Source organism: Eubalaena glacialis, chromosome 1 (genome assembly GCF_028564815.1).
Source record: "Eubalaena glacialis isolate mEubGla1 chromosome 1, mEubGla1.1.hap2.+ XY, whole genome shotgun sequence".
Classification (NCBI taxonomy): Eukaryota; Metazoa; Chordata; class Mammalia; order Artiodactyla; family Balaenidae; genus Eubalaena; species Eubalaena glacialis.
The window spans coordinates 93,367,507-93,375,385 of record NC_083716.1 but is presented as its reverse complement, the minus strand read 5'-3'; the positions used below and the strand labels follow the sequence as shown (position 1 = coordinate 93,375,385).

The 7,879-nt window shown below is 74.5% G+C and overlaps 5 non-coding genes and 2 pseudogenes across 5 annotated transcripts; all 7 read right to left on the bottom strand.

Annotated features, from left to right (window-relative positions):
- Positions 1 to 629: 629 nt before the first annotated feature.
- On the bottom strand, positions 630 to 748 carry LOC133102343 (5S ribosomal RNA). The gene has a single exon (XR_009702918.1). It is a non-coding gene; the product is annotated as a 5S ribosomal RNA (ribosomal RNA).
- Positions 749 to 1,666: 918 nt separating this feature from the next.
- On the bottom strand, positions 1,667 to 1,785 carry LOC133102339 (5S ribosomal RNA). The gene has a single exon (XR_009702912.1). It is a non-coding gene; the product is annotated as a 5S ribosomal RNA (ribosomal RNA).
- A 909-nt stretch (positions 1,786 to 2,694) lies between these two features.
- Positions 2,695 to 2,813, bottom strand: LOC133077384 (5S ribosomal RNA; annotated as a pseudogene).
- Positions 2,814 to 3,759: 946 nt separating this feature from the next.
- LOC133102334 (5S ribosomal RNA) lies at positions 3,760 to 3,878 on the bottom strand. The gene has a single exon (XR_009702904.1). It is a non-coding gene; the product is annotated as a 5S ribosomal RNA (ribosomal RNA).
- A 918-nt stretch (positions 3,879 to 4,796) lies between these two features.
- LOC133102321 (5S ribosomal RNA) lies at positions 4,797 to 4,915 on the bottom strand. The gene has a single exon (XR_009702902.1). It is a non-coding gene; the product is annotated as a 5S ribosomal RNA (ribosomal RNA).
- A 909-nt stretch (positions 4,916 to 5,824) lies between these two features.
- Positions 5,825 to 5,943, bottom strand: LOC133077382 (5S ribosomal RNA; annotated as a pseudogene).
- Positions 5,944 to 6,889: 946 nt separating this feature from the next.
- Positions 6,890 to 7,008, bottom strand: LOC133102318 (5S ribosomal RNA). Its single transcript, XR_009702901.1, has one exon. It is a non-coding gene; the product is annotated as a 5S ribosomal RNA (ribosomal RNA).
- Positions 7,009 to 7,879: the final 871 nt, after the last annotated feature.

The following is a 7,879-nucleotide window of genomic DNA, read 5'->3' as shown; positions in this document are numbered from 1 at the left end:
AGCCCAGCCACGGCCTGGCCGGCCCGCCTGCCCAACGGCAGTTGGCCCGAAGCCACTGGGAGCCACCATTGAGCCGGCACGGCCCCTTAGACACAGCAACGCCACCCTTGCCCCCACGCCAACTGCCGAGCAAAGTTCCCGGCGCCTGGTGTCTAGCCAGCCCAGCGAACCGGTCCCAGCCCACGACCCCGCTCCCACTCTCGGCCGTGGCGAAGTGGCAAAGGGTGGGCTTTTTCCGGAGGGAGCTGTGGAGAGACACACGGGCAGACAGGGGGCTGCGGCGCGGCTGGGCTCCGGTGGGGGCGGCCAAGTGCAGGTCGAGGGCTTCGTGGGCCGCACGGACGGCACCCCGGCCTGCGGCGGAGTCTGGGTCCGGGCCAGCCACCACGGGAGCGGCTGGGGTGGCGGCTGCCTTCCAGGGCCGCCTTCTGGCCGCCTGGCCGGCCAGGCCGGCGCGGAGCGCCCCCTCTGGCGCGCTGTGGTGGGAGGGGCCGGAGGAGGTGGGGCCTGCAGCGCTGCCCGGCGGGGGCGGGGGCGGGGGCGGGGGCGGAGGCAGCGGCCTCGGCCTTGGCCTCGGCCTCGGCCTAGGCCGCGGGCGACTAAAGGAGAAGGCGGAGCGGGAGGCAAAAAGCCTACAGCACCCGGTATTCCCAGGCGGTCTCCCATCCAAGTACTAACCAGGCCCGACCCTGCTTAGCTTCCGAGATCAGACGAGATCGGGCGCGTTCAGGGTGGTATGGCCGTAGACGTTAAAAGGGGCCCGCGGAGTGCCTCTTGAGGCCCAGCTTCGCTGGCGCTTGCGCCTCCCCGCCAGCCCGGCGGCCAGCCCGCCCCGGCAGGGCCCCGCCGCCCGCCCAGGCAGGGCAACGGCGGCCTCGGGTACCAGGGGGGTGGCGGAGGGTTCGGCGACCTCCCAGCCCAGGGCGGGCGGGACCCACCAAACCGTTCGGCGCTTGGCGCCCCGCCCCAGATCCCGCACGTCGCTCACAGGGACGTGGCCCCGGAGGCTTCAGGGCCCGGGGCCCGCGGTCCCTTGGGCCTCCCCTCTGCCCGCCCACGCGGCGCTAGGCGCAGCCCAGCCGCAGCCCGGGCCGGCCCTCCTGCCCGACGGCAGTCGGCCCTTAACCCACTGGGAGCCACCATTGAGTCGGCACGGCCCCTTAGCCCCAGCAAGGCCACCCTTGCCCCCACGCCACCCGCCGAGCACAGGACCCGGCGCCTTGTGGCCGGCCGGCCCGGAGCACCGGCCCCGGCCCCCGCCCCCGCTCCCGCCCCCGGCCGTGGCGAAACGGCGGAGGGGGGGCTTTTTCCGGAGGGAGCTGTGGAGAGACACACCGGCAGATAGGTGGCTGCGCCGGGGCTGGGCGCTGGTGGGGGCGGCCAGGTGCAGGTCAAGGGGCTCGCGGGCCGCACGGCCGGCACCCGGGCCTGAGGCGGAGTCTGGGTTCAGGCCAGCCACCCCGGGAGCGGCTGGGATGCGGCTGCCTTCCAGGGCCGCCTTCTGGCCGCCTGGCCGGCCAGGCAGGCGGAGAGCGCCCCCTCTGGCGCGCTGTGGTGGGAGGGGCCGGAGGAGGTGGGGCCTGCAGCGGTGCCCGGCGGGGGCGGGGGCGGGGGCGGGGGCGGAGGCGGCGGGCGACTAAAGGAGAAGGCGGAGCGGGAGGCAAAAAGCCTACAGCACCCGGTATTCCCAGGCGGTCTCCCATCCAAGTACTAACCAGGCCCGACCCTGCTTAGCTTCCGAGATCAGACGAGATCGGGCGCGTTCAGGGTGGTATGGCCGTAGACGCAGGAGGGGCCCGCGCGGTGCCTCTTGAGGCCCAGCTTCGCTGGCGCCTGCGCCTTACCGCCATGCCGGCGGCCAGCCCTCTCCGGCAGGGCCCTGCCGCCCGCCCAGGCAGGCGACAGGAGGCCTCGGGGACCCGGGGGTGGCGGAGTGGTGGGCCACCTCGCAGCCCAGGGCGGGCGGGACGCTCCAGGCCCGTCGGCGCTTGGCGCCCCGCCGCAGATCCCGCTCGACGCTCACAGGGACGCGGCCCCGGAGGCTTCAGGGCCCGGCGGCCGCGGTCCCTTGGGCATCCCCCCCTGCCCGCCCACGCGGAGTTAGGCGCAGCCCGGCCACGGCCGGGCCGGCCCTCCGGCCGGGCAGCAGCTGGCCCGAAGCCACTGGGAGCCACCATGGAGTGGGCACGGCCCCTTAGCCCCAGCAAGGCCCCCCCTTGCCCCCACGCCGCCCGCCGAGCACAGGACCCCGGCCCTGGTGGACGGCAGGCCCGGAGAAGCGGCCCCGGCCCCCGCCCCCGCTCCCGCCCCCGGCCGTGGCGAAACGGCGGAGGGGGGGCTTTTTCCGGAGGGAGCTGTGGAGAGACACACGGGCAGACAGGGGGCTGCGGCGCGGCTGGGCTCCGGTGGGGGCGGCCAAGTGCAGGTCGAGGGCCTCGCGGGCCGCACGGACGGCACCCCGGCCTGCGGCGGAGTCTGGGTCCGGGCCAGCCACCACGGGAGCGGCTGGGGTGGCGGCTGCCTTCCAGGGCCGCATTCTGGCCGCATGTCCAGCCAGCTCGGCGGGGAGCGATCCCTCCGGCGCGCTGTGTTGGGAGGGACGTGAGGAGGTGAGGCCTGCAGCGGTGCTCAGCGGGGGCGGAGGCGGCCTCGGCCGCGGGCCACTAAATGTCAAGGCGGAGCGGGAGGCAAAAAAGCCTACAGCACTCGGTATTCCCATGTGGTCTCCCATCCAGGTACGAAACAGGCCAGACCCTGATTAGCTTCCGAGATCAGACGAGGTGTGGTGCGTTCAGGGAGGTGTGGCCGTAGAATGCAGCGGGGGCCACGGTGTGCCTCTTGAGGCTTAGCTTCGCTGGTGCTGGCGACTTACCGCCAGCCCGGCAGCCAACCCTCTCCGGCGCGGCCCTGCCGTCCGCCCAGGCAAGCGACAGGAGGCCTCGAGGGCCCGGGGGTGGTGGAGTTGTGGGCGACTTCGCAGCTCAGGTCAGGCGGGACCCTCCAGGCCTGTAGGCGCTTGGCCCTCCGCCCCAGAGCCGCTCAACGCTCACAGGACTTGGCCCCGGAGGCTTAAGGGCCTGTGGCCCTCGGTCCCTTGTGCATTCCCCACCCTGTCAATCCACACAGTGCTAGGCGCAGCCCAGCCACGGCCTGGCCGGCCCGCCTGCCCAACGGCAGTTGGCCCGAAGCCACTGGGAGCCACCATTGAGCCGGCACGGCCCCTTAGACACAGCAACGCCACCCTTGCCCCCACGCCAACTGCCGAGCAAAGTTCCCGGCGCCTGGTGTCTAGCCAGCCCAGCGAACCGGTCCCAGCCCACGACCCCGCTCCCACTCTCGGCCGTGGCGAAGTGGCAAAGGGTGGGCTTTTTCCGGAGGGAGCTGTGGAGAGACACACGGGCAGACAGGGGGCTGCGGCGCGGCTGGGCTCCGGTGGGGGCGGCCAAGTGCAGGTCGAGGGCTTCGTGGGCCGCACGGACGGCACCCCGGCCTGCGGCGGAGTCTGGGTCCGGGCCAGCCACCACGGGAGCGGCTGGGGTGGCGGCTGCCTTCCAGGGCCGCCTTCTGGCCGCCTGGCCGGCCAGGCCGGCGCGGAGCGCCCCCTCTGGCGCGCTGTGGTGGGAGGGGCCGGAGGAGGTGGGGCCTGCAGCGCTGCCCGGCGGGGGCGGGGGCGGGGGCGGAGGCAGCGGCCTCGGCCTTGGCCTCGGCCTCGGCCTAGGCCGCGGGCGACTAAAGGAGAAGGCGGAGCGGGAGGCAAAAAGCCTACAGCACCCGGTATTCCCAGGCGGTCTCCCATCCAAGTACTAACCAGGCCCGACCCTGCTTAGCTTCCGAGATCAGACGAGATCGGGCGCGTTCAGGGTGGTATGGCCGTAGACGTTAAAAGGGGCCCGCGGAGTGCCTCTTGAGGCCCAGCTTCGCTGGCGCTTGCGCCTCCCCGCCAGCCCGGCGGCCAGCCCGCCCCGGCAGGGCCCCGCCGCCCGCCCAGGCAGGGCAACGGCGGCCTCGGGTACCAGGGGGGTGGCGGAGGGTTCGGCGACCTCCCAGCCCAGGGCGGGCGGGACCCACCAAACCGTTCGGCGCTTGGCGCCCCGCCCCAGATCCCGCACGTCGCTCACAGGGACGTGGCCCCGGAGGCTTCAGGGCCCGGGGCCCGCGGTCCCTTGGGCCTCCCCTCTGCCCGCCCACGCGGCGCTAGGCGCAGCCCAGCCGCAGCCCGGGCCGGCCCTCCTGCCCGACGGCAGTCGGCCCTTAACCCACTGGGAGCCACCATTGAGTCGGCACGGCCCCTTAGCCCCAGCAAGGCCACCCTTGCCCCCACGCCACCCGCCGAGCACAGGACCCGGCGCCTTGTGGCCGGCCGGCCCGGAGCACCGGCCCCGGCCCCCGCCCCCGCTCCCGCCCCCGGCCGTGGCGAAACGGCGGAGGGGGGGCTTTTTCCGGAGGGAGCTGTGGAGAGACACACCGGCAGATAGGTGGCTGCGCCGGGGCTGGGCGCTGGTGGGGGCGGCCAGGTGCAGGTCAAGGGGCTCGCGGGCCGCACGGCCGGCACCCGGGCCTGAGGCGGAGTCTGGGTTCAGGCCAGCCACCCCGGGAGCGGCTGGGATGCGGCTGCCTTCCAGGGCCGCCTTCTGGCCGCCTGGCCGGCCAGGCAGGCGGAGAGCGCCCCCTCTGGCGCGCTGTGGTGGGAGGGGCCGGAGGAGGTGGGGCCTGCAGCGGTGCCCGGCGGGGGCGGGGGCGGGGGCGGGGGCGGAGGCGGCGGGCGACTAAAGGAGAAGGCGGAGCGGGAGGCAAAAAGCCTACAGCACCCGGTATTCCCAGGCGGTCTCCCATCCAAGTACTAACCAGGCCCGACCCTGCTTAGCTTCCGAGATCAGACGAGATCGGGCGCGTTCAGGGTGGTATGGCCGTAGACGCAGGAGGGGCCCGCGCGGTGCCTCTTGAGGCCCAGCTTCGCTGGCGCCTGCGCCTTACCGCCATGCCGGCGGCCAGCCCTCTCCGGCAGGGCCCTGCCGCCCGCCCAGGCAGGCGACAGGAGGCCTCGGGGACCCGGGGGTGGCGGAGTGGTGGGCCACCTCGCAGCCCAGGGCGGGCGGGACGCTCCAGGCCCGTCGGCGCTTGGCGCCCCGCCGCAGATCCCGCTCGACGCTCACAGGGACGCGGCCCCGGAGGCTTCAGGGCCCGGCGGCCGCGGTCCCTTGGGCATCCCCCCCTGCCCGCCCACGCGGAGTTAGGCGCAGCCCGGCCACGGCCGGGCCGGCCCTCCGGCCGGGCAGCAGCTGGCCCGAAGCCACTGGGAGCCACCATGGAGTGGGCACGGCCCCTTAGCCCCAGCAAGGCCCCCCCTTGCCCCCACGCCGCCCGCCGAGCACAGGACCCCGGCCCTGGTGGCCGGCAGGCCCGGAGAAGCGGCCCCGGCCCCCGCCCCCGCTCCCGCCCCCGGCCGTGGCGAAACGGCGGAGGGGGGGCTTTTTCCGGAGGGAGCTGTGGAGAGACACACGGGCAGACAGGGGGCTGCGGCGCGGCTGGGCTCCGGTGGGGGCGGCCAAGTGCAGGTCGAGGGCCTCGCGGGCCGCACGGACGGCACCCCGGCCTGCGGCGGAGTCTGGGTCCGGGCCAGCCACCACGGGAGCGGCTGGGGTGGCGGCTGCCTTCCAGGGCCGCATTCTGGCCGCATGTCCAGCCAGCTCGGCGGGGAGCGATCCCTCCGGCACGCTGTGTTGGGAGGGACGTGAGGAGGTGAGGCCTGCAGCGGTGCTCAGCGGGGGCGGAGGCGGCCTCGGCCGCGGGCCACTAAATGTCAAGGCGGAGCGGGAGGCAAAAAAGCCTACAGCACTCGGTATTCCCATGTGGTCTCCCATCCAGGTACGAAACAGGCCAGACCCTGATTAGCTTCCGAGATCAGACGAGGTGTGGTGCGTTCAGGGAGGTGTGGCCGTAGAATGCAGCGGGGGCCACGGTGTGCCTCTTGAGGCTTAGCTTCGCTGGTGCTGGCGACTTACCGCCAGCCCGGCAGCCAACCCTCTCCGGCGCGGCCCTGCCGTCCGCCCAGGCAAGCGACAGGAGGCCTCGAGGGCCCGGGGGTGGTGGAGTTGTGGGCGACTTCGCAGCTCAGGTCAGGCGGGACCCTCCAGGCCTGTAGGCGCTTGGCCCTCCGCCCCAGAGCCGCTCAACGCTCACAGGACTTGGCCCCGGAGGCTTAAGGGCCTGTGGCCCTCGGTCCCTTGTGCATTCCCCACCCTGTCAATCCACACAGTGCTAGGCGCAGCCCAGCCACGGCCTGGCCGGCCCGCCTGCCCAACGGCAGTTGGCCCGAAGCCACTGGGAGCCACCATTGAGCCGGCACGGCCCCTTAGACACAGCAACGCCACCCTTGCCCCCACGCCAACTGCCGAGCAAAGTTCCCGGCACCTGGTGTCTAGCCAGCCCAGCGAACCGGTCCCAGCCCACGACCCCGCTCCCACTCTCGGCCGTGGCGAAGTGGCAAAGGGTGGGCTTTTTCCGGAGGGAGCTGTGGAGAGACACACGGGCAGACAGGGGGCTGCGGCGCGGCTGGGCTCCGGTGGGGGCGGCCAAGTGCAGGTCGAGGGCTTCGTGGGCCGCACGGACGGCACCCCGGCCTGCGGCGGAGTCTGGGTCCGGGCCAGCCACCACGGGAGCGGCTGGGGTGGCGGCTGCCTTCCAGGGCCGCCTTCTGGCCGCCTGGCCGGCCAGGCCGGCGCGGAGCGCCCCCTCTGGCGCGCTGTGGTGGGAGGGGCCGGAGGAGGTGGGGCCTGCAGCGCTGCCCGGCGGGGGCGGGGGCGGGGGCGGAGGCAGCGGCCTCGGCCTTGGCCTCGGCCTCGGCCTAGGCCGCGGGCGACTAAAGGAGAAGGCGGAGCGGGAGGCAAAAAGCCTACAGCACCCGGTATTCCCAGGCGGTCTCCCATCCAAGTACTAACCAGGCCCGACCCTGCTTAGCTTCCGAGATCAGACGAGATCGGGCGCGTTCAGGGTGGTATGGCCGTAGACGTTAAAAGGGGCCCGCGGAGTGCCTCTTGAGGCCCAGCTTCGCTGGCGCTTGCGCCTCCCCGCCAGCCCGGCGGCCAGCCCGCCCCGGCAGGGCCCCGCCGCCCGCCCAGGCAGGGCAACGGCGGCCTCGGGTACCAGGGGGGTGGCGGAGGGTTCGGCGACCTCCCAGCCCAGGGCGGGCGGGACCCACCAAACCGTTCGGCGCTTGGCGCCCCGCCCCAGATCCCGCACGTCGCTCACAGGGACGTGGCCCCGGAGGCTTCAGGGCCCGGGGCCCGCGGTCCCTTGGGCCTCCCCTCTGCCCGCCCACGCGGCGCTAGGCGCAGCCCAGCCGCAGCCCGGGCCGGCCCTCCTGCCCGACGGCAGTCGGCCCTTAACCCACTGGGAGCCACCATTGAGTCGGCACGGCCCCTTAGCCCCAGCAAGGCCACCCTTGCCCCCACGCCACCCGCCGAGCACAGGACCCGGCGCCTTGTGGCCGGCCGGCCCGGAGCACCGGCCCCGGCCCCCGCCCCCGCTCCCGCCCCCGGCCGTGGCGAAACGGCGGAGGGGGGGCTTTTTCCGGAGGGAGCTGTGGAGAGACACACCGGCAGATAGGTGGCTGCGCCGGGGCTGGGCGCTGGTGGGGGCGGCCAGGTGCAGGTCAAGGGGCTCGCGGGCCGCACGGCCGGCACCCGGGCCTGAGGCGGAGTCTGGGTTCAGGCCAGCCACCCCGGGAGCGGCTGGGATGCGGCTGCCTTCCAGGGCCGCCTTCTGGCCGCCTGGCCGGCCAGGCAGGCGGAGAGCGCCCCCTCTGGCGCGCTGTGGTGGGAGGGGCCGGAGGAGGTGGGGCCTGCAGCGGTGCCCGGCGGGGGCGGGGGCGGGGGCGGGG